Genomic DNA, 23,357 nt, shown 5'->3' with positions numbered 1-23,357 from the left:
AACCTCACTTCTCGCAGTGAGGGAACCAGCAGAAGGCCCTCACAGTTGGACCTCAGTGTCTGGGCTGAGCAATGGGGGTGGAGACGCTGCTTCAGGTATACTGGGCCGAGGCCTTTGGTACCACTTTCTGCTGGGAAGAAGCCTTGAACGGTTGCACGGAAATGACTGTATCAGTGCATACATAACGCTGGCTCCCTGCTATCCACAATTAACAAATGGTTGTTGGGATATGTTATTGGCTTAATCGGCTTTGTTCCGTACTATCACAAAGAATGATCAGCTTCCAAAATGTGCAAATCGAAAAAGAAAAAGTGAAGTTATTTCTACAATATAAAAGCTAGAGTACGCCAGCAACTGCTCTGTGTATATCCTACTACTATAGCAAATCGGAGTATATATATATAAAATGAAAGTGGCCGGGCTGGACGATGTGCTGACCCTTTCTGACCTTGGACTCTGTGAAATCTATGCAATTATCTAGGGGTAACAAAAGCATTGTATGAACATGCCTGATTCACCATGGAGCAAAGGGCAATGGCCTCAAAGTAGCTGTCATACATACATGAGCACGGCTGGCGTTGTGGCTACCGAATGATATTCAACATTTATCTCAGGCCCGCACTTTCAGAACTTTGTTCCCATTCACAAGCAGCAGCAGCAGCAGCAACAACAACAGTGAATATCAGCCCATTTCATTCTACAACCCTGGGCTGCACTGTGCATCGCTATAACCTGCCTCGGGGATTGGGGTCCTGCAAAAAAAACCACCACTGAATCCCCCCACACCCCTCACCCAAAAAAGCCACCGTTCCCTTTGCAGAGATCAAAAGGAATCTCATATTCCCAAAGCTCCAGGCCTTTCCTTATAAGCGGAGGAAGCTTTCAGGAGTCCCCACCCCTGAGGAGTGCCTCAGAGGACGACATGTTCAATCTGGCTCATGTTAGGCCCATTTAGGCCTCTCCAGGCTTCCTTTGTTCCCTGAGTGACAGCTCTTTTCTAAATGCCACCTCAATGGGCTGAAAAGGCCTGGAGGGTTGCTCTGCTCCATTTGCTGATGGCTTTCCCAACCGCCAGGCTTTTTCCTTGCCTAACCACTTTAGCAGGCCTGCGTGTGCGCCCCACACTCGGTCCCTATCACAACCCCCTGGATTCCACCTCAAAAGGGGGGGGGGTGCGCTTGCATGTATGTGTATTAAGGAAGCATCTTATACAAAATCCCTTGGGATCTACTTCCTTCCTGCCGGCACGCTTGTTTTTTCGCTACCTCGTGCCGATACAGTGGTACCTCGGGTTACATACGCTTCAGGTTACAGACTCCGCTAACCCAGAAATAGTGCTTCAGGTTAAGAACTTTGCTTCAGGATGAGAACAGAAATCGCACGGCAGCAGCGGGAGGCCCCATTAGCTAAAGTGGTGCTTCAGGTTAAGAACAGTTTCAGGTTAAGAACAGACCTCCGGAACGAATTAAGTACTTAACCTGAGGTACCACTGTACTCGATAGCCTAAGTGAATTTCAACCTGTTTTGATTTCATTAATTATTATGCCAGCCTTCCAAGCAGCTCTTGGTAGGATTCAAGTTCCCCATATTATTTTCAAAACAAATCATGCCAAGAGAGAGATTGCCTAACCCAGGGTCAGTCCCAAGGTTTAGCTCTCCTTGAGGTGATAAAGCTGTGTCTACACCAGTTTCCGAAGAATATTCCTTCATTGCACAAGAAGGAATTCCCTCCTCACGAGAAGCTAGATGTCAAGTAGAGAGAGGTTCTATCCTAGCTTTCCATATATTATGGTAATTTTCTGTGTGTTCTGACTATTATTATTATTATTGTGTAAGAAGTACAATCCAGGCATAGATTCACCATCTCCAGGAAATTTAGGTTGGGTACCCACTAATATAATGGGGCGCGAGTGGTGCTGTGGTCTAAACCACAGAGCCTAGGACTTGCCGATCAGAAGGTCAGCGGTTCGAATCCCCTCAACGGGGTGAGCTCCCATTGCTCGGTCCCAGCTCTTGCCCACCTAGCAGTTTGAAAGCACGTCAAGTGCAAGTAGATAAATAGGTACCGCTCTGGCGGGAAAGTAAACGGTGTTTCCGTGCGCTGCTCTGGTTCGCCAGAAGCGGCTTTGTCATGCTGGCCACATGACCCGGAAGCTGTCTGAGGACAAACGCCGGCTCCCTCGGCCAGTAAAGCGAGATGAGCGCCGCAACCCCATGGTCGTCCGCGACTGGACCTAACGGTCAGGGATACCTTTACCTTTTTACACACTAATATACCTTTAGAGCACATTTAAAGCCATAAGTGCCAACCCTATGGGGCTGAGATCCTCAGCCCCCCAAAAACAATACATTGGGATGGAGTTGAGCACACACACCCCATCTCAAGGGGCTGGGTCTCACAGGGCCTACCCACAGCCATGGCGGGTCCCTGCAGCTTTGACGGGTCTTGCGGCCTCCTCCTGCTGCATGACGTCACATATGTGCATTGCGTACATGAGGTCACGCATGTGATGCCCCCCCTCCCCCAAAGTTGGGCAGAACCCGGTGCCTGTGTTCAAAGAACATTCTTTCCCTCCACGTCTTCTGGGCACCACAGTTTTGTTAAGGGCTGCCGGGAATTTTTACCCACTTTAATCTGGTCCTTAGGAAAGTTTTATTTTTATTTTCAGTTAAGGCATTTTATGACTGTTCTTTCATTGCATCTGTGTTGTTGATTGTTGATTTTACTGCTCTTGCATTTTAAAAAAGATTTTAATCATCTTCTTGTCATTTTGTTTTCTCTAGATTCTTGTAATGCTGTCTTGTGTCAATGCAACCGAGAAGGGCACTGCAGAAATGTTACTATAAATACCTATTTTTCAAAAAAGATCCCTGAGCAGTATTTTGAACCCAAGCCTCCCTGGTTCAAAGCCCAAAACACTAGCCAGCCAGAGCCTACTACACAAGGTCCCTAGCCCAGAAAGAAAGGAAGGGAGACTTTCCATAGTATGTGCTCTCTTTTCTTTTCTTTTTTTTTGAATGATTATCACCACTCAAGTTATTCAGGATATTCAGTGCAATCTGGTGGGTTAGTCTCTCGGAATCCATCTCGCATAACATCCAGGAATTAGCATCAGTTTGTTCATTCATAGCAACGCACTGTAGAAACCACATAGCTGGTATTAATCATCCCTTCTGCTCACCCTCGAAAACACAGGAATGCCATAAACACCTGGCTGTACAATTTGCCTTTTCCAACGATGTGACATTAAAAAAGTCAACATAAAATATTTAGGCAGTGTTGCATAAATAAATTACCGCTAGCCAAAGCAAGCATTCACACTGATCATTACTCAGAAGCAGGAGTCTGCGCAAGCCACAATGTCTCAGGAGCGCAGAAAAGCCACAGAATGTTGTGCTGGGTGCAGAATTCAGCTTTTCGAGGATCTCAAGCTTTCTTTCAAAATAAGTAATAAATAAATATAGTACTTGTGATTGCAATAATGGCTGAAAGTATATGGGCAATCCCTGCCTACGTCTCAGAAGCCAAAGGAGTTGCTTAAATAAATAAGGATTCCAGTGTTTGCTGTGGCGGGAGGGGGAAGCAGAGTTTCAGTGTTCTTGTACTTTGACCCTCACTACAGAAGGCCGGCGGTTCGAATCCCCACGACGGGGTGAGCTCCCGTTGTTCGGTCCCAGCTCCTGCCCACCTAGCAGTTCGAAAGCACGCCAAAAAAGTGCAAGTAGATAAATAGGTACCACTCCGGCGGGAAGAAGATAAATAGGTACCACTCCGGCGGGAAGGTAAACAGCGTTTCCGTGCGCTGCTCTGGTTCGCCAGAAGCGGCTTAGTCATGCTGGCCACATGACCCGGAAGCTGTCTGCGGACAAACACCAGCTCCCTCGGCCTATAGAGCAAGATGAGCGCGCAACCCCAGAGTCGTCCGCAACTGGACCTGATGGTCAGGGGTCTCTTTACCTAAACATTACAGTTAGCAGTAACAGAATTGTGCAAATTAAAGTATGGAAAACAGAAGAAGGGAAATTATGCAAAATCCCACTTTTGTTGTCACATGGCTCTGCTGTTACAAAGTTTGGTGGGTCTCTTTCTCACAGTCCAGACTAGAGGGAGCTGGCCTGTGGGCCCCACCATACATGTCCCATAATCTCTGACAACTGGCCACAGTGGCTGAAGCTTTTGAGAACTGGTGTCAAAGAACATCTGGAAGGCCAAAAGAGGTTGTGAAATTATACGTGTTTATATGTTTGTGTGTTTATGTATTGTTTACTGTATTGTTTTTTTATTTATGTTGGAAAATTAATAAAAAATTTATATTAAAAAAAAAAGAACATCTGGAAGGCCAAAGGCAGTGTTAGAAATTAGCCAGGCGCCAGGCGCATTTTGCAACTGGCTATTGACCATTGGCAACCAAGTGAAGATGCCTGGGAGCCAGGATAGCGCCTGACATCTCCACCCTGGGGAGGTTCATGCCTGGGGATCCTTGGATCTGGACTGTTTTCACACACTAATACCACACCCTGCAGAATTCTATCTGTTATATTTTATCCGCACAGTCAGAATGAATTTGAGGTACCAAAATGCTTTTTCTGTGCAGCCTCAGCAGGAGCAGTGAACAAAGGTACTTTCCTTCTTTAAGTTCAGTACGTTCTCAACCTAGCTCAAGTTTGTCATCTGAACTAGCCAGATGTTCAACTGATATTTAGTCACAGTCAGTCCATCATTTGAAAAACGAGACTTTAGAGGCGTCTTGCCCAAAAATGTCAGCTAGACACTCCTTTTTGGCAACTGTAACCTTGGTTTAAAGAGCCATTTGGAGCCTAGTTTATATATCCAACACTGACCACAGGTTAGACCTAGAGCGTGAAATATGGCACATGGCAAGTTCTCCCTGCCATGCACCTCAAACCATTGTATGCCAGATGTTGCACATACAGCCTCATTGACATGCAAGCCAATGTTATGCAAAATACTCTTTAAAAAAAACACACTAAAAAACTACAAGTATATCCACTATCCCTTTGGCTTCAAGTTTCACAAGCTTAACATAGGAAACATAATTCCTTGCAACAAAATAAGCCTATTGGTTTTCAGTTTCTTCGTAGAGAGAATAAAATTCTCTTGCCTCCTAGAAGGACAAGGTTTAGCGCCTTCTTTGCCTCTTAAGAATCTTGCTGTGTTCTGCAAAGGTTACACGGAGCATTGCCAGTTCTGTACAAAACCACTTCTTAGCGCCAGACCCTCTCCTTCTCCCTGGAGCTAATTGTGTATGTTTTCATCTACTTTCAGCAGCTGCTCATTAAAGAGTTGTCACCCTGCAAGAAAGGGGAGGGGTGCAAATTGCCTACAGCATCATGCTATTAATATAATTTCCACCGAGGGCCTATATACTGTCGCTAGGCTTCAGAGTCAGCCTGGCGGGTGTTGTTTTTTTAATTTTCCACCGCCACAATCTCATTTGTCCCCTTCAAATGGAGAGCTATCAAGAGCATTCAAATGACCAAGAAATCTGGATAAACGGGGCAAGTGTTGTAGTTAACAAAGTCTAATGTTAGACAGCATCTTAAAAAGCAGAGACATCACCTTGCCAACAAAGGTCCGTATAGTTAAAGCTATAGTTTTCCCAGTAGTGATGTATCGAAGTGAGAGCTGGACCATAAAGAAGGCTGATTGCTGAAGAACTGATGCTTTTGCATTATGGTGCTGGAGGAGTCCCATGGACTGCAAGAAGATCAAACCTATCCACTCTGAAGGAAATCAGTCCTGAGTGCTCACTGGAAGGGCAAATCCTGAAGCTGAGGATCCAATACTTTGGCCACCTCATGAGAAGAGAAGACTCCCTGGAAAAGACCCTGATGTTGGGAAAGGTGGAAGGCACAAGGAGAAGGGGGCGACAGAGAATGAGATGGCTGGACAGTGTTCTCGAAGCTACCAGCATGAGTTTGACCAAACTGCAGGAGGCAGTGGAAGACAGGAGTGCCTGGCGTGCTCTGGTCCATGGGGTCACAAAGAGTCGGACACGACTAAACAACAACAATGTTGGACAAATATTTCCTGTGCATATGATTTCAGATATATAAAATCTCCGTAACTAGCTTCCAAGCTCTGTCCACAACGCATACACAGATGCATGTGCTACAATGGCGCGGAAATGTACCATTTTCAGATCACTAGGTCATTTTAACATTCTAACAGCAATCTTTTGTGACACCTGTCCTCTAAAGGTAAAGGTAAAGGTACCCCTGCCCGTACGGGCCAGTCTTGCCAGACTCTAGGGTTGTGCGCCCATCTCACTCAAGAGGCCAGGGGCCAGCGCTGTCCGGAGACACTTCCGGGTCACGTGGCCAGCGTGACATCGCTGCTCTGGCGAGCCAGAGCCGCACACGGAAACACCGTTTACCTTCCCGCTTGTAAGCGGTCCCTATTTATCTACTTGCACCCGGGAGTGCTTTCGAACTGCTAGGTTGTCAGGCGCTGGGACAGAACAACGGGAGCGCACCCCGCCGCGGGGATTCGAACCGTCGACCTTTTGATCGGCAAGCCCTAGGCGCTGAGGCTTTTACCCACAGCGCCACCCGCGTCCCCACCTGTCCTCTAGTTTCTACTTATTTGTCACCTTTGTCTCCCCACGCTCTCAGATCGCCATGGGAGTACCTAGGATATCCTTTTCTGCACAACCTTTGTGCATGTGTTCTCCCCCTCCCTGAAAAAGCAGTTATCCAAAACAATGTGAATTAGAGCAGCAAGCTGACACAGAGGTCATAGATTCTAGAATTGTAAAGTTGGAAAGGACCACAAGGGTATTCTAGTCCAACCCCCTACAATGCAGAAATCATTTGCCCAACATGGGGCTCAAACCCACAACCCCGAGATTGAGAGTCTCAAGCTCTATCGGCTGAGCTATCCCAGCAGCCATGCATCATGGTATTTTTCAAGTGCAACATTCCTCAGTGGCCCCATGATTTCTACTCAATTTTGCCACCCTGCCATGATGTACAAACATCTGTGCAATTTGAGAAGAGATTATCGAATATGGATCTCGAGGCACACAGACCATTCTGAAAAGTGCTAGCTGCGAGCACAAGATAACTATGGCTTTGTTTATGTTGCCTAAAATACGCTCAGGTTCGGCTGCATGTACCTAGTTGTGCTTATTGGCAAGAATATTCAAATGTGCATCCCTTTGCTAGTAATGTGGTGTTGGGAAACAGCTGCATTCGGACGGTTTCCCCCACCTCCATCAAGCTTGCAAAAGAGTTTGTCGCCCCAGCCACCAATTATTACAGTCGCTGAACCGAAAGCAAATCAGACAGAAGGAAAATTCAGGATCACTGTCTGCAGCAACAGAAAAATAATATCTGCATCGGAAATTGAACCTGGTGGATTATTGATGTATTCTCCTAAAGTTGATCCTGCAGCGGAATCGAGTTAAGTACCCAGTATCCCTTTACTGATAAGCAGGTTATAATGGCTCCTACAACCACAACTCTTTCCTTGGGAGACTGGTGTTAGGAAAGGTACTTTAGCGTATGGCAGATGCGGTCTTACAACACAGACCATAGTCTGGTGGTTTTCAGATCCACACTACCCCTACGATTCTACGACTGCACTAGTTCTGAGAAGACATAAAACTTGGGAAACATATACAGTGGTGCCTCGCAAGACGAAATTAATTCGTTCCGCGAGTTTTGTCGTCTTGCGATTTTTTTCGTCTTGCGAAGCACGGTGTCGGGAAAGTTTTGGAAAAGCTTCAAAAATCACCAAAGTCTTTAAAAACCTCAAAAAAGGCCATCACACAGCGTGCTATGAGTTGCTCCTCGAAGTCAAGTCGCAACCGTATTAACGGTGTTAAGAAAAAGGAAATAAACTTGCAAGATGTTTCTGTCTTGCGAAACAAGCCCATAGGGAAAATCGTCTTGCGAAGCAGCTCAAAAAACAAAAAACCCTTTCGTCTAGCGAGTTTTCCGTCTTGCGAGGCATTCGTCTTGCGAGCTACCACTATAATATCATCCATGCTAACCTTGTGCCATGAGCGAATATCTCTTACTTTTTTCTGGGTCTCAGGCCCGCTTTTAAGGCTGACTTTTATGGTATCTACTTTGGTCACTATTTTTTTACTAAAACCCAGAGATCCACCAGCCAGCTACAAAATAGTGAGTGAGGGTATCTCAACCCATTCCACTAAAAAGACGGCCAAAAATGATGCCACAAATATATCAACTACCCTCCAGACCAGCATAGGCAAACTTGGCCCTCCAGATGTTTTGAGACCGCAATTCCCATCAACCCTGACCACTGGTCCTGCTAGCTAGGGATCATGGGAGTTGTAGGCCAAGAACATCTGGAGGGCCGAGTTTGCATATGCCCGCTAGAAATTTTTGTCTGCTGCCTAAAAGCAGATAATGATGGCATCAGGTGTGCCTCCCTGAGGAGAATATTCCACAAGCAGGGAAGCAATCGAAGGGGTATCAAAGCAGCTTACAAAAGAATCACGCTCAAGTCTGACATCAGGAAGAGAAATAGCATGGTGTCCCTATGGTACATTTCCTTGCACTTCCCTTCTGTTGTGCTTCAACTTCTGCCTACTAGAGAACAACTCCTAATAATGTCTTCTGAGGCAAGACAGAGGTGCTGGAATTCACTAAACCAATGATGGAGGCTAGTCTTTTCCTTCTTAGACAAGCACATTGAATTCTAATTCACTGTACAAGTTTCACACTGATTTTCGTTTCCAAGCGCAATTCAAAGCGTTGGTGCTGAGCTAAACGGCCTCAGCCATGTGTACCTGAAGGAGCATCTCCACCCGTATCATTCAGCCTGGACACTGAGGTCCACCTCCAAGGGCCTTTTGCAAGAAGTGAAATTAGAGAACCAGGCAGAGGGCCTTCTCGGTAGTGGCGCCTGTGGAACGCCCTCCCATCAGATGTCACGGAAATAAACAACTATCTGAAGACATCTGAAGGCAGCCCTGTTTAGGGAAGCTTTTAATGTTTAATGTTTTATCACATTACAGTGGTACCTCAGGTTACAAACACCTCGGGTTACAAACACTTCAGGTTACAGACTCCACTAACCCAGAAGTAGTACCTCGGCTTAAGAACTTTACCTCAGGATGAGAACAGAAATTGCACAGCGGCAGGCCCCATTAGCTAAAGTGGTACCTCAGGTTAAGAAGAGTTTCAGGTTAAGAACGGACCTCTGGAACGAATTAAGTTCGTAACCAGAGGTACAACTGTATTATTATTATTATTATTATTATTATTATTATTATTATTATTATATCTCAAATACTACGTCATATCCCAGAAAGATTTTGGGCAGTCAGGATGGCCAGTAATTATTGTAGTCCTGTTTATTCCATGGACACCAGAGTTCCTGCCATTCTGCAAAATTCACACACTCACACAAACACAGTTGTAAAGGCACTCAGCTGCCAATTTCCCCTTCTCAAAACAGGACACCTTTGCAGTAGAGAAACAGTGGGTGTTTTGTGCGTGCTACAGCACTGCAGAAACACAGAGAAACTAGATGCTCTACAGAATTCTGCTTCCTAAGAATTGTCGCCAATCCTAATTTTAAGAACGAAAACATTTGCACGCCTGCGGTTCCGAAAAGGGTCACAGGTGATCGCTATGTCGCACTTTCAAACTGTGCTTTTTGCTCTGGCGTGTCCAACAACCTTCGCCAGCTTGCCGAACAGGAGCCGCCGTCCGGAACAAGCGCCAAACCTTCCCACCCAAGCTGTGACTCTAGAGAAGACACATCACCTTCAAAACACTCAACCTCACTAACCTCCACTGCACTGATCGGGTTAGCAGTGCATCACCCCTTGGCCCTTTAATTACACATCTTTGCAACCATTAATCCTGATGCCATCAATTACTGGAGCTTTATCCCATTCAAAAAAAGGAAAAAGGAAAAAAAAGCATTAAGGGTCTAGCAAGCAGTCAAGTACCTCTCTTCTTTACCTGTCAATTACAGAGCATCGTGCACAACTGCAGGGCTGCGTTGCTGCGCCTATCAGGGTGCTCAAACAGCCACATACATGCTCACAAATATTCACACATCCCATTATTCTTCCACTATCCATCCTCCCGGCAGTATCCTTTTTGACAGCATGTCATCCACCCAAGTCCATTTTAGAACAGAGGCCCTGAAATAATACGACTACATACCAAATACCCTGACGAAAGCTTTGGTTTGGTAATAAGTTCTTTTACTGTTGGTTTGCTTTTTCCAAAATTATTGGGAGCAGCAGTGTGCTATACATATTCTGGTGTGTGTTCTTTCCATAAGAAGCAGTACGCGTTGCTAATTGGTGATAGATGATGTAGATTAAGGTTACCAGACGTCCCCGTTTCCCGGGGACAGTCCCCGGATTTACAAATCAGTCCCCTGACAAAATCCTATATTTCCTACTGAAGTTGAAAAGTGTCCCCAGATTCATTGAAAAAAATCTGGTAACCTTAATGTAGATAGATAGATGATAGATAGATGATAGATAGATAGATAGATAGAGATAGATAGATAGAGATAGATTTGTGTGTTCCACAATGTTTTCATAATTTAAATGTGAGGGCTTGAATGGTGATTCCTGATCTTTTTTTTATATGTGGTGGACTTGTAAAAAAGCGATGGTATTTTGGGATATGATACATGATGGGATAAAAAAGATGTTTATCGTGATTATACCCCCCCCCCCAAAAAAAAAATACTCTGAAGTTTTTCTCTTAGGGATTCACAGAAGTTCCAAAAAAAGATGACTAAGCTGTTTAAGTATGTAACGGCAGAAAGCCAGGATTTTCTGTGCACAAAAATTTAAGGAAGCTGTTTCCTCACCAAAGAAGAATGTGATACGCTATGTGGAATCAGCAAATCCAACAGCTAAAATAAGAGAACTTAATGGTGATTGTTTTGTGGTAGAATGGAAGCACTTTCCCAGAATATTTAAAGAAATATTATAGTACGAGCAGGATTTGAACTGTGAGCAACAGAAGGAATGAGGAATTATTGTGTGGTGGTTATGATATAAGAGAGAGAAGACAGGGTGCAGCAATGGGGGACAAAGTAAGAACACCATGAAAAATGGCAGGGGAAGTCGGGGGGGGGGGGGCCAAAGGAAAAATTATTAGGTTTTGGAGAGCACCTGTGAAATTTTTAACATTTAATAAAATATAATGAATAGAAAAAAAGAAGGAAAAGGTGGTAAGTTTCACTAGCAAAGCTAGAAATTAATTTTAGGCGGTATTTCAGGTAGAAGAAGTTTGTTTACCTACTTGAGGAAATAGCTGTATGTTTAATGGCACTACTTCATGATCTAGAAAGCAATTCAGCCCATGTCCATTGGGTGGGGTGGAGGCCAAAATGGTGCAATAAAGATCAGCGTCTCCTGATAACAGGCAGCCAGGGTTAATACTGTCTGAAGAAAGGTAGGCTGAAAGCACTCCAACTGCAGCTGATGACAGGACATAAGGCTAGGAAGTCGGTGGAGTTCTGGTAGCCCCATTTTAAAAAGGATATCACAGAGCTAGAAAGGGAAAACCAAATGATCAAAGGGATGATCTTTCACTTCAAGGGAAAGGCTAACGTGTTTGGGCTTTCTCGGTTTAATAGGAGGGGGGCGACAGGGCATGACAGAGGTTTGACAGGACTTGATAGAGCTCTATAAAGTTCTGGACAGTGTGGTGAAAACGGCAAGAGGCAGGTCTCCCTCTTTAGCAATACCAGAACAGGGTTGGGGGATCTGTGGTTCTCCAGATGTTGACTCCAACTCCAAGACTCTCTTGGCCAATTGGCCAATGATGGCTGAGACTAATGGAATCCAAAAACATCTGGAGGGCCACAAGTCCCTCACCACTGACTTATAATTTGGGGGTTATTCAGTAAAACAGATGAGCATTATCAGTTCAAGACTGAGAAATTCAGAGAATTCAGGGCAAACAAAAAAGGAAGTGCTTTTCTTCACACAACACATCATCCATTGATAGAATTCACGCCAATTCCTGGGAAGCAGTCCAGACAGGCGAGAAAGGGGCAGGGACTGGTGGGACTGGGAATATCGGTGACAGCCTACAGAGTCAGGAGACAATGTGGAAACAGAAACTGAGGTCCTGCTCTGAGGGCCTCCTAGTGGTTCCGTCACTGCGAGAAGTGACGTTACAGTGAAGCAGGCAGAGGGCCTTCTCGGTAGTGGCACCCACCCTGTGGAACGCCCTCCCGTAAGATGTCAAAGAAATAAACAACTATCTGAAGACACCTGAAGGCAGCCCTGTTTAGGGAAGTTTGTAATGTTTGACGTTTTGTTGTGCTTTTAATATTCCGTTGGGAGCTGCCCAGAGTGCCTGAGGAAACCCAGCCAGATGGGCAGGGTATAAATTATTATTATTATTATTATTATTATTATTATTATTATTATTATTATTTAGAGGCTATGTTTGGACTAACTCCTGCTAATAGCAGGAGATCCAAAATCAGGTTTGCCACAAAGGGGGTTGGATCACTGGTCTCCTGCTGTCTCAGAAAGTTTGGCAAAAGTCTACTAAGCCGGATGATTTCACAGGCACAGGGAAAGTCAGGAACAAGCGAGGTGAAGCAGAGTAAGGCAGGGAGCCTGAAATATCACCAGTCCTGAGAGATCTGCATTGGCTCCCAGTACGTTTCCGAGCACAATTCAAAGTGTTGGTGCTGACCTTTAAAGCCCTAAACAGCCTCGGTCCTGTATACCTGAAGGAGCGTCTCCACCCCCATCGTTCAGCCCGGACGCTGAGGTCCAGCTCCAAGGGCCTTCTGGCGGTTCCCTCGTTGCGAGAAGTGAGGCTACAGGGAACCAGACAGAGGGCCTTCTCGGTAGTGGCACACACCCTGTGGAACACCCTCCCTTCAGATGTGAAGGAAATAACCAGCTATCCTATTTTTAAAAGACATCTGAAGGCAACCCTGTTTAGGGAAGTTTTTAATATTTAATGCTGTATTGTTTTTAACATGTGATTGGGAGCCACCCAGAGTGGCTGGGGAGACTCAGCCAGATGGGCGGGTTATAAATAATAAATTATTATTATTATTATTATTATTATTATTATTATTATTATTATCACAAGAAACAGCAGGGAATTCAAGCATCCAAGTTCACGTAGGGGGAAACCACATGAAGGCATTAAGCCAGGAAATTTGGAGGCCTTAAATGTTCCAAAGCGATGTACTGCTCAGGGGAAAGGGGCTTCAGCTTAACTTCTGAAAGGCCTTTATAGCACATGCACACAGCACACCACAGCAGTGTAACAGTCTTAGCTTCATCGTCCGGGAAAAGCGTACGCCTCCAGCTCACAAGAAAGGCCACCTGCATTCCACCGCAGAGATTAGCTGAAACACAGCAAGACAAATTCCCTTGCCACCCTGTTGAAACTGCCGGCTGCCTCCCCAAGTCCCCCTGAAACAGCAACTTCATCTGCTAAGTAGGTGGCAAATTCATCACAGCAGACAGGACTTATCTCTGGCTCTGGGTGAAAACAGCCCGGATTTACCAGGCCATTCACCATTAAGAACCCCCCCCCCCCCAGCAAATGACGCTTTGCAGATGCTGTGGCAGCGCAGAGAACAAAGCCTTCTTTGCCGCTGCTGCTACATCCCAAAACTTCTGAAAGGAGGAGATCTATGCAACAATCGGTTGGCTTCGACTCTCTCCTCCAGCAGTACTTGTAATCTAGCTAACCTTCCTCCTTTGGTGGTGTCAGATCTTCAGGAAACCAGCCGTGCTTCAGTTGGAGGAGAGGACAAGGAAGTTGTGGCCATCAAACAGCATCCCTAGAAAGTGTCCTGAGTCTGGCAAGCAGCATAAACCTAGCTGCGCAGCTTAAACACATGGCCCAGTGGGAAGGGTCATAAGCTCAGAGGTAGAGAGTCAACTTTCCATGCTGAAACCCTGGAGAACCACTACTGGTGGTCAGTACAGTGGTACCTCGGGTTAAGTACTTAATTCGTTCTGGAGGTCCGTACTTAACCTGAAACTGTTCTTAACCTGAAGCACCACTTTAGCTAATGGGGCCTCCTGCTGCTGCTGCACCGCCAGAGCACAATTTCTGTTCTCATCCTGAAGCAAAGTTCTTAACCTGAAGCACTATTTCTGGGTTAGCGGAGTCTGTAACCTGAAGCGTATGTAACCTGAAGCGTATGTAACCCGAGGTACCACTGTACAGACAATACGGAGCTAGATGGACCAATGGTCTAACTCAGTACAATATAATAATAATAATAATAATAATAATAATAATAATAATAATAATAATGATGATGATGTTTATTTATACCCTGTCCTCCCCGGCCGGAGCCGGGCTCAGGGTGGCTAACACCAATAAAATTTCAGTGAAAACAGAATACGAAGAAAAGAAAAATGAAAAAAAACACAATTTAAAATACAGGTTAAAATGCAATTTAAAATGCAGCCTCGTTTTAAAAGTAAAAAAGATAAGGAAGGGTTTCATAAGGGTTTTATGTTTCATAAGGGTCAGACTGAGTCCAAACCTAAGGCCAGGCGGAACAGCTCTGTCTTGCAGGCCCTGCGGAAAGACGTCAAGTCCCGCAGGGCCCTAGTCTCTTGTGACAGAGCGTTCCACCAAATTGGGGCCAGTACTGAAAAGGCCCTGGCCCTAGTTGAGACCAACCTAACCACCCGCTTCATGCCAACTGTGGGCTTGTGCTATTTTGTTATGCTAATGCAACATGGATAGGATGTAGAGAACTCAAAGAAAAAGCTGGCCCGGGTGGGGGGGATTGGAAGAGGGGTTTTTCTGAAGAAACTGTGAAGTCTGGGCACAAGTCACCCAACAGACGGGCAGGAATGAGGGGGAGAAGAGGCCCAGCACCTTGTGGAATAGCGAGAGCGGAGAGGCCCAGGAGCACGATGGAGGAGGGTCCTGGAGAGAGGCTAGAGACGAGAAGAGCTACTGGACTTGAGTAGAATGAGTCAAGAGATAGCAAGGAAGAGACCAGGAGGAGATACATGGCTGGTACAATGGAGTGGGCTTTGGTCTAAGGCAGGTAGATCCAACAGGTAGATCGCGATCTAGTGGTAGATCGCGGGGGTGTTCCAGGCAGATCGCGAGATCTCTGGGGTGCTCCTGATCGACCCCCCAGAAAAACTCAACAACTCTGGGCATAGCTGTCAACGTTTCCCTTTTTTAAGGGAAATTCCCTTATTCCAAATAGGATTCCTCACAAGAAAAGGGAAAAGTTGACAGCTGTGACTCTGGGCCAGGACGCGGGTGGCACTGTGGGTAAAACCTCAGCGCCTAGGGCTTGCCGATCGAAAGGTCGGCGGTTCGAATCCCCGCGGCGGAGTGCGCTCCCGTTGCTTGGTCCCAGCGCCTGCCAACCTAGCAGTTCGAAAGCACCCCCAGGTGCAAGTAGATAAATAGGGACCGCTTACTGGCGGGAAGGTAAACGGCGTTCCGTGTGCTGCGCTGGCTCGCCAGATGCAGCTTGTCACACTGGCCACGTGACCCGGAAGTTTCTCCGGACAGCGCTGGCCCCCGGCCTATAGAGTGAGATGGGCGCACAACACTAGAGTCTGCCAAGACTGGGCCGTACGGGCGGGGGTACCTTTACCTTTACTATGACTCTGGGCCACCCTCCCCACAAAAAGCTTAACATCTCTGATCAAGTCCCCCCCCCCAAAAAAAAGATCAACAACTCTTGGCAATGACAATGGGTGGATCACTGCCAGGTTTTTTATAGTGCGAATAGATCGCAGTCTCTTGGGAGTTGGACATGACTGGTCTAAGAGATTGAGGCTTTATAATCAGACTACTGGGCCCAAAAATTGTTCTCAAATGATTGGGGGGGGATGAAATAGGGGAGGTAATTCAGAACTCATTTGCCCCATTTTTTATTTATTTGAACTACAGTCGTATCTTTGTTCCCAAACAGAATGCATTCCAGGAGTCCGTTCGACTCCAGGAACCGTTCGAAAACCAAGGAGCATCCTGCAGCCAATCAGAAGCCGTACTGGATGTGCGGCTTCCCAAAATAGTTGGAAAACCAGAACACTCACTTCCGGTTTTCGGTCATTCGGGAGCCAAGGCATTTGAAATCCAAGGTATGACTGTACTCTAAAATGCATCTTAGATGTGCCTAGTGACCAGTGTTTGAAATCTACCAGGTGCCAGGGGCATTTTGCACCTGTCTCTCTACCACGTACGACCAAGTTAATATCCTTAGGCACAAGGATGGTGCTTGATGTTTCCATGATTTGAAGGTGCATGCCTTGGATCGTGGCTGTTTTCACACACTAGCAACCCACCCTGTAGAATTCTATCTCTTATATTTTAGCTGCACAATCAGAATGAGTTTCAGAAACTGAAAAGTCGTACAGTGGTACCTCGCAAGACGAAATTAATTCGTTCTGTGAGTTTTTTCGTCTTGTGAATTTTTCGTCTTGCGAAGCACGGATTCCCATAGGAATGCATTGAAAATCAAACTTGCAAGACATTTTCGTCTTGTGAAGCAAGCCCATAGGGAAATTCGTCTTGCAAAGCAACTCAAAAAACGGAAAACTCTTTCGTCTTGCGAGTTTTTCGTCTTATGAGGCATTCGTCTTGCGAGGTACCACTGTATTGAAAAGTTCGACTTTGGAGCCGTTTTGGCTCCCAGATGGCAACTAGGCATTCTGTTTTGGTGGCTGTAACCCTGGTTTAAGGAGCCATTTGGCGCCTAGCTTATACATCTGAGTTTCTAACACTGTTTAGTGAGATAATGCCGCGTGCCTTATTCTCAGCCTCTGTCCTAACAATTCGCAACGCGGAAGGTTTTGCTACCGCGGCAACGCTACAGCGTTGACATGTTCCAAAGAGCTTCTTCCGCTGCAACCCTTCCAGACTCCCAAAGCTCTCTTTCCTGGGGAGTCGCTACCAAGTTAAACCCACATCAACAAACACTGCAAAATCAGGCTTCGTTTGTGTGTGAAGGGAACAGCCTCCCACACTCTCTCTCCCAAGGCCGCTGAAAAAATGGTTGGCTTTCACCTAAAGTCCTGCAGTGTTTGCAAGTAACTTTGGGGAGCACAAACTGTTGCGGCTGCCTTGATGTTTTCTCCAGGACTGATTGAGCGCTCCTATCCATGACAAGCTAAGCAGCAGCAACAGAAAACTAACATTTCTATCTGTGAAACAGGAACACAGGCAGAAGGAAAGCTCTATATGTGCCCCCTTGTCTCTCTCTCTCTCTCTCTCTCTCTCTCTCTCTCTCTCTCTCTCTCTCTCTTAATAGAATCCTTGTCAAACTGGCTCCACAAGCAGCACTTGCTGGCCTTAAGATGCTATTATTAAGAATACCAACTCTAAGAGTCTGCCAGAGAGGTGCGGGAGAAGCGGGTAGAAAACAGAGGTCTCCCCAGATAAGCAATTGTTAACATGATCCATATGGTACACAAGTTGCCTTTCTGTTTAACCAAAATGATAATGGCCAAAGAATGCAGGGGAAGGGGAAGGGGGGGTTCCTAGGAGAGAATGGGAGCCGGGACAAAGCCTGCTAGTTAAAGCGTTCTCTGGAGCCGAGTTAAAAGAAAAACGCATTGTGAAAAGGAGCTGCAGCTTTCTGATTCTTTGCAGCTTAAGGAACTGCGCCCACCCCCCACCCCACTCGCTGGCACATCCAAGACCAGGAAGCCCCAAAAGCCAAGGCTCGTTTTTTCCTGCGCTAGAAAACAAAACAAAACACCATGGTTATATGCATGTAAATTCTGGCAGGATTCTTTATTACAGGTCGCCAGATACAGAAAACGAACGCAACGCACGTCATCAATCACAAGTTTTAACTGCATCGCGCAAAGCCCCAAACCGATCATTTTTGGCCTCCTAGTGTCTTTAAGACTTTGTGTGTTTGAGAAAGATACTGTCCTACTTCACTGTACAGCAAACCCCTTTCCAAATGATATTAATACACTATTTGTCAAAAGTAATCCTCAAAGGGCAGTAAGAGAAAAGTATAACCTCGTTCATGGTTCATAAATTGTTCATGGTTCATAAACTGATCCAAGGCAAATGCTCAATTTAATAAATGTGCTACACTAGTAAGGTATTTTCCTTATCACTATCCTGGTAATTGCTGAATTCAGAGTAACAGGTTTGCTTGTTTGTTTTTAAAAAGGCAAAACTGTTTCCATTTAGACTTTTCACAAAAATGCTTTAATTTGGGGGGGATCTCTGTTATCAGGGACAACTGCGCAAAAAGAGCTCAAGTACTTATTTTCTTCAAAGTAATTATAGGATGCACTCTCTTTCACAATCCTTCAAGGATCCGCATCACAAAAACCCCCACTTTTGCAATAAAGTAACCTTTGTAACAGCATAATCCGAAGCATGCTTATTCAGAAGGTAAATCTCAGAGATCAACGAGACTTACTCCCAAGTAAATGTGCACAGGATTGCTTCGGTTGAAACAGTGCCTGTCACTTAAATAATGTTTAGTTGATTAGCCATCTGCTTTTAAACCAACTGATTAGATAGAAACACGTTTGCATCTTGTCAAAACCTAAGTACAGACATCCATTTGTGATACTGAAGGGAGTGCAGGATAACGTGGCAATCAAATGCTTCCACTCATTGTTGCAAGATCATATTTAATGGGGGGAAGGAGGGTTTAAACATCCTTATTACAGTAACGCACCAAAAGTATGATAGCTGTTTGTTTGTTTGTTTATTTGTTTGTTTGTTTGTTTTTAAAGCAAGTGTAGCCTTAACTCAGAATCTCACTGATTATCATTGGTACCAGCAATTAATCAACTAACACTTTCATTGATCCATCTACTGATTAACCCAATTAAATCCTGCAGCCTCAAGTTTTAACTACTCAGTAGCTACAATATATAATATACAAAACAATCAATTGAAGAACCTTCCTTGTACTGGGTTGCTTTGCCTCCTTACTGAACTGCAGCTATTTGGCCAGCCATTGACAATTTACCCCCCCCCCAAAAAAAGAAGTCACAGTCAAAGAAACTGTGGTTGAGTCCACCCTAGTGGTATATAGCAATTTCAGGACTGCAGAAGATAAAATTAGGATAAAAATTAAAACCAGGCAGGCACCTCAACTTAAAAAACTGCACAATTCACACAAAGCATTCTCTGTCCATATATCCCGTATCGGTATAATCAATTTGGTAATTAAAGACAGATCTTCTCACCATTACAGGCACAGCACGTTGGAGATCACTTTCCTTCAGTAAATATGTGCACATTAAACAGAAACAATGCCTGGGCTTCAAAACCCATGGATACATAACCTAGAGGCCATGTTTGGGCTTAGGGTATAGTAATTCTTCCCAGGGGCAATTGGGAGTGGTGGGAGAGGAACATTATTAATATGTCTGCTCGATGGATTCCCGAAGCAGAGAAGAAGGGTTATAAATCTAGGTCAAGCCTACTTTGCAGCATTCCTAGATTTTAACAGCGGAAACACCCACTGGGACCAGCCAGCTTGATCTAACAGTGGGCAGCTGAATTATCTCAGGAAAAAAACTTAGCTGCTCAATGGTGCTTCGCAAAAGCAAGCTCCCACCCCCTTAAGCAGCATGTTTAAGTCCTGGGATGTTGCTGGGCTCCCATCACCCCCAACCAGCAATTCCCCAATTGTCAGGGAAGATGAGAACTGCAGCCCCATACAAATTCAGGGCAAGGCTGATTTAGAATAATGCCAATGGCAGAAAACACAATTGTTAGGCAGCCTAGCCTAATCACGGTCACCGTTTTAAGATGATGCTCCTTATGAGCCAGAAATTGGCTCACCTGCTGCTGATGCTTTTCTCCATGCCACACCAAGGAAACGGGGGCACTGAATGATACAGAGCAAGCAACTTCTCCTGTAGCCAAACTGGTGCCTTCCAGATACAGTGGTACCTCGGGTTACATACGCTTCAGGTTACAGACTCCGCTAACCCAGAAATAGTACCTCGAGCTAAGAACTTTGCTTCAGGATGAGAACAGAAATTGTGCAGCGGCGGCAGCAGGAGGCCCCATTAGCTAAAGTGGTGCTTCAGGTTAAGAACAGTTTCAGGTTAAGAACGGACCTCCGGAACGAATTAAGTACTTGACCCGAGGTACCACTGTACTGCTGAACTGCAACTCCCATCAACTCTGACCATAGGCCCTGCTGGAGGAGAGTTGGAGTCCAATAATCTCTGGCATAGGCTCCATATGCATTCCTTAATTTGAAGTTAGTAGAGAAAACACAGTGCTCGAAATTTGCCACCCTTCCCGTCCGCAACAACGGGGAGCCATCATATTTGTGGCTCCCTCCCTGCGGAACGCCTTCCCATCGGATGTCAAGGAGATAAAGAACTACGCAACTTTTAGAAGACATCTGAAGGCAGCCCTGCATTGGGAAATTTTTAATGTTGGGCATTTTATTATGTTTTTATATGTGCTGTAAGCCACCCAGAGGGGCTGGGATATAAATAATAAAATTGTTGTTATTGTTATTTGCAAGAGGTAAAGGTAAAGGGACCCCTGACCATTAGGTCCAGTTGTGTCCGACTATGGGGTTGTGGCGCTCATCTCGCTTTATTGGCCAAGGGAGCCAGCGTACAGCTTCCAGGTCATGTGGCCAGCATGACTAAGCCGCTTCTGGCGAACCAGAGCAGCGCACGGAAACACCGTTTACCTTCCCGCCGGAGCGGTACCTATTTATCTACTTGCACTTTGACGTTCTTTCGAACTGCTAGGTTGGCAGGAGCAGGGACCGAGCAACGGGAGCTCACCCTGTTGCGGGGATTCGAACCACCAACTTTCTGATCGGCAAGTCCTAGGCTCTGTGGTTTAACCCACAGCGCCAACAAATAGGGATTAATCAGAGCGACCTAAGCTTTCCTTTAGGGATTCCAGGAGGACTTTCCCCCCCAAAGGCATCTTCTCCCTTACAGCTTCCATAAACTACATGCATGTGCATTTTTGAAAGCTGCCTCACACACACACACACACACACACACATGCATGCGAATAACAGGTTATGAAGCACTCAAGAATCAGCTACTTGAAGGGCCCCCCAGAGATGATCCCCATCCCCTCCATTCCTGCGCAGGCTCCCCTCCTCCACGTTCCCCTGCCTGGGGTCGCATTTCTAGAGTGTGCAAAATAATGTCATGGCTGATGGGAGAGACTCTGCCTCAAACTGACATTGTTTGAAGCCGCTCTGCGTGCTCCCTGCAAGTTGGGCTAATTGACAACTCACTAAACCCACAACCTGAGGGGATTTTCAAAGGCAATCAATAGGAGATGCATGTGCAGCCCAGGGAGGCTCCCGGTTTTTTAAGCCCCCCGCCCCGCCCGCTCCCTCCCTCCCACCGCCTGCAAGCGAGGGACCCTGGACGGTGGCAAAGAAAAGGGAACAGCCACTGCCACGCTGAATCAAAATTCCTCCAGAGACGGCTGCTTCTCTCGCCCCAGGGGTCAGGGCAGACACAGCCTCCAAACAAAGGGCCCTGGTTTCTGGTTGCCCCCAAATAACCGTGTTTGCTCCCTGCTCTCCAACTGGCGCTAAATAAATGTACACAAACGCACTCACACAGAAGCAGAGCATCTCCCCCCCCACCCCACCCGGTTCCCTTTAAAAGCCCTACATTGCCCTCATCCAGAGACATCTCTCCATATTCCACTAGTTCTTCCGTTTCCACAAACCTATAACTTCCACGGCCCTTCCCGAGCCCCCCAGATGGCTCAACCTGCTGCCCCACTTCCGAAAGGCAATCCACGCGCAATAGTGGACATCTCCCAGCCGCGGACACGCACAGAGCGAGCCTCCCGAAGACCCACAAGCCGTGCAGGCAAGGTCTCTCTCCCCGCCCCACAAGCCCCGGCGACCTTTGCTCTTGCGCGCAGGGTTTGTGCCCCGACGGCACGAGAACAATCCCCAAATACTGAACCAGCACCCACCCAGTGAAAAATGACCCCCCCCCCCGTTGCTTCCCAGAGAGTCATGTCGCCAGAACAGTAATCGATATATTCAGGGCGATCAGGAGATTCCCCACCCCCCCACGCGCGATCTAGGAGGTTTAGAGGTTTCGCGTCTGGCACGACATAAAAGGTCGCGCGTAAAATCCACGAGGGGAACCCTGTCACCAGGCGCACGCCTACCCTGCGCAACGTAAACACAGGAGCTTCAGACACTCTTGTTTTTTGACCAAAAAAGGGGGGGCAAAAAAACCCACGCTCCCTAAACATGGGTCTCAGCCCCCCCCAGGCAGTTTTGCAAAGCAAAGTACCCCCCCCCACCCATGTATGTGTGTTCCCACCTCAGGGGTCCCAACTTGAATAAAATCTTGGGGTGGGGTGGCGAAGCCGTCCCCCGCATAATCGATCACACGACGCGGTGCACACACACCATTTGAATGGCAATGCCCATCAACTTGGGTGGGGGGCGCCCCTCAAATATTTTATGGGGGATCGAAGACCCCTCGCCCCCTAGGAGTTGGCTCCACCGCGCAAACGACAACCGGCTAGTTTCCAGAGAAAGGAAGCCTTCGCAGCTGCATGTTTTGGCCGGGGAAACCCAGCCCACCCTACGTTGCCGGTGATCCGGTGGATCAGGAGCACACCAGATCCCCAGGGCTCGCCTTCCCGCCCCGACGCGAGGCAGCCCGAGCGCCGTCTCCCACCCCCACCCCCCTGCCCCGAGGGAGACTCCGATCCCCATCCCAACCCCTCCGGACGATCTTGGGATCAAGATCCCGGCCCGGCCCGTCGCCTAGGCGGCCCGCTGTCAGCGCCTCGCCCCCTAACTCACCTACTCATCCCGGCGCGTCCCTAGCGGAACCCGGCGCAGCCCCCTGGTCCGCGTGGCCGGGGCGCTGCGGCGGCGCAGGCGGGCGCGGCGCAGCTGTGGGTGGCCGCGGAACTCGGCATCCTCCTGCCGCCGCCCGGCCGGGACAACGCGGAGCCGGAGCCGGGATCTGCTACTGCCTCCGCTGGTCGACCAGCTCCAGGCTGCGTGCCGCCCTCCGCTTGCCCAGGCAGGCTCTGCGTCTCCCGACCCGCCCCTTTCCCCCATGCGCCCACCCGCCTCTCTCGACGGCTCCACCCCCCTCCCCTTCAGCTCCCGGCTCCAGATTCACCGCCCATTCGATCCCCCCGCCTCCGATGACCTAACCCTTCCCGTCCGTCCGTCCATCCGTCCACTCGGGCTTATCATCCCCTCGCGCACCAGGCGCGTTGGGCGCGCGGAGAAGCCCCGCAAAATGTTGTCGAAGGCTGCCTAGGGAAGAAGGAATTCCCTCCCTTAAAACATCACGGTCAGGTAATCTGGTTAAGTGTGTACACAATTCAAGATATGTAGATTAAAGACATCTATCGACAATTAAAGATATGTAGATTAAAGA

General features: G+C 47.1%; 1 protein-coding gene across 1 annotated transcript in view; it reads right to left on the bottom strand.

Moving 5' to 3' along the window:
• The window catches only part of FIGNL2 (fidgetin like 2), a 77,012-nt gene extending 54,020 nt beyond the window's left edge, over positions 1-22,992 (bottom strand). Inside the window, exon 1 of the mRNA XM_028710548.2 lies at positions 22,766-22,992. The gene's annotated coding sequence lies outside the window, so the exon portion shown is untranslated. The remainder of the gene's footprint in view (positions 1-22,765) is intronic.
• Between the last annotated feature and the right edge of the window lie 365 nt (positions 22,993-23,357).

The sequence above is a fragment of the Podarcis muralis genome, chromosome 2, assembly GCF_964188315.1.
Source record: "Podarcis muralis chromosome 2, rPodMur119.hap1.1, whole genome shotgun sequence".
NCBI lineage: Eukaryota > Metazoa > Chordata > Lepidosauria > Squamata > Lacertidae > Podarcis > Podarcis muralis.
This window is presented reverse-complemented; position numbering and strand designations above follow the sequence as displayed.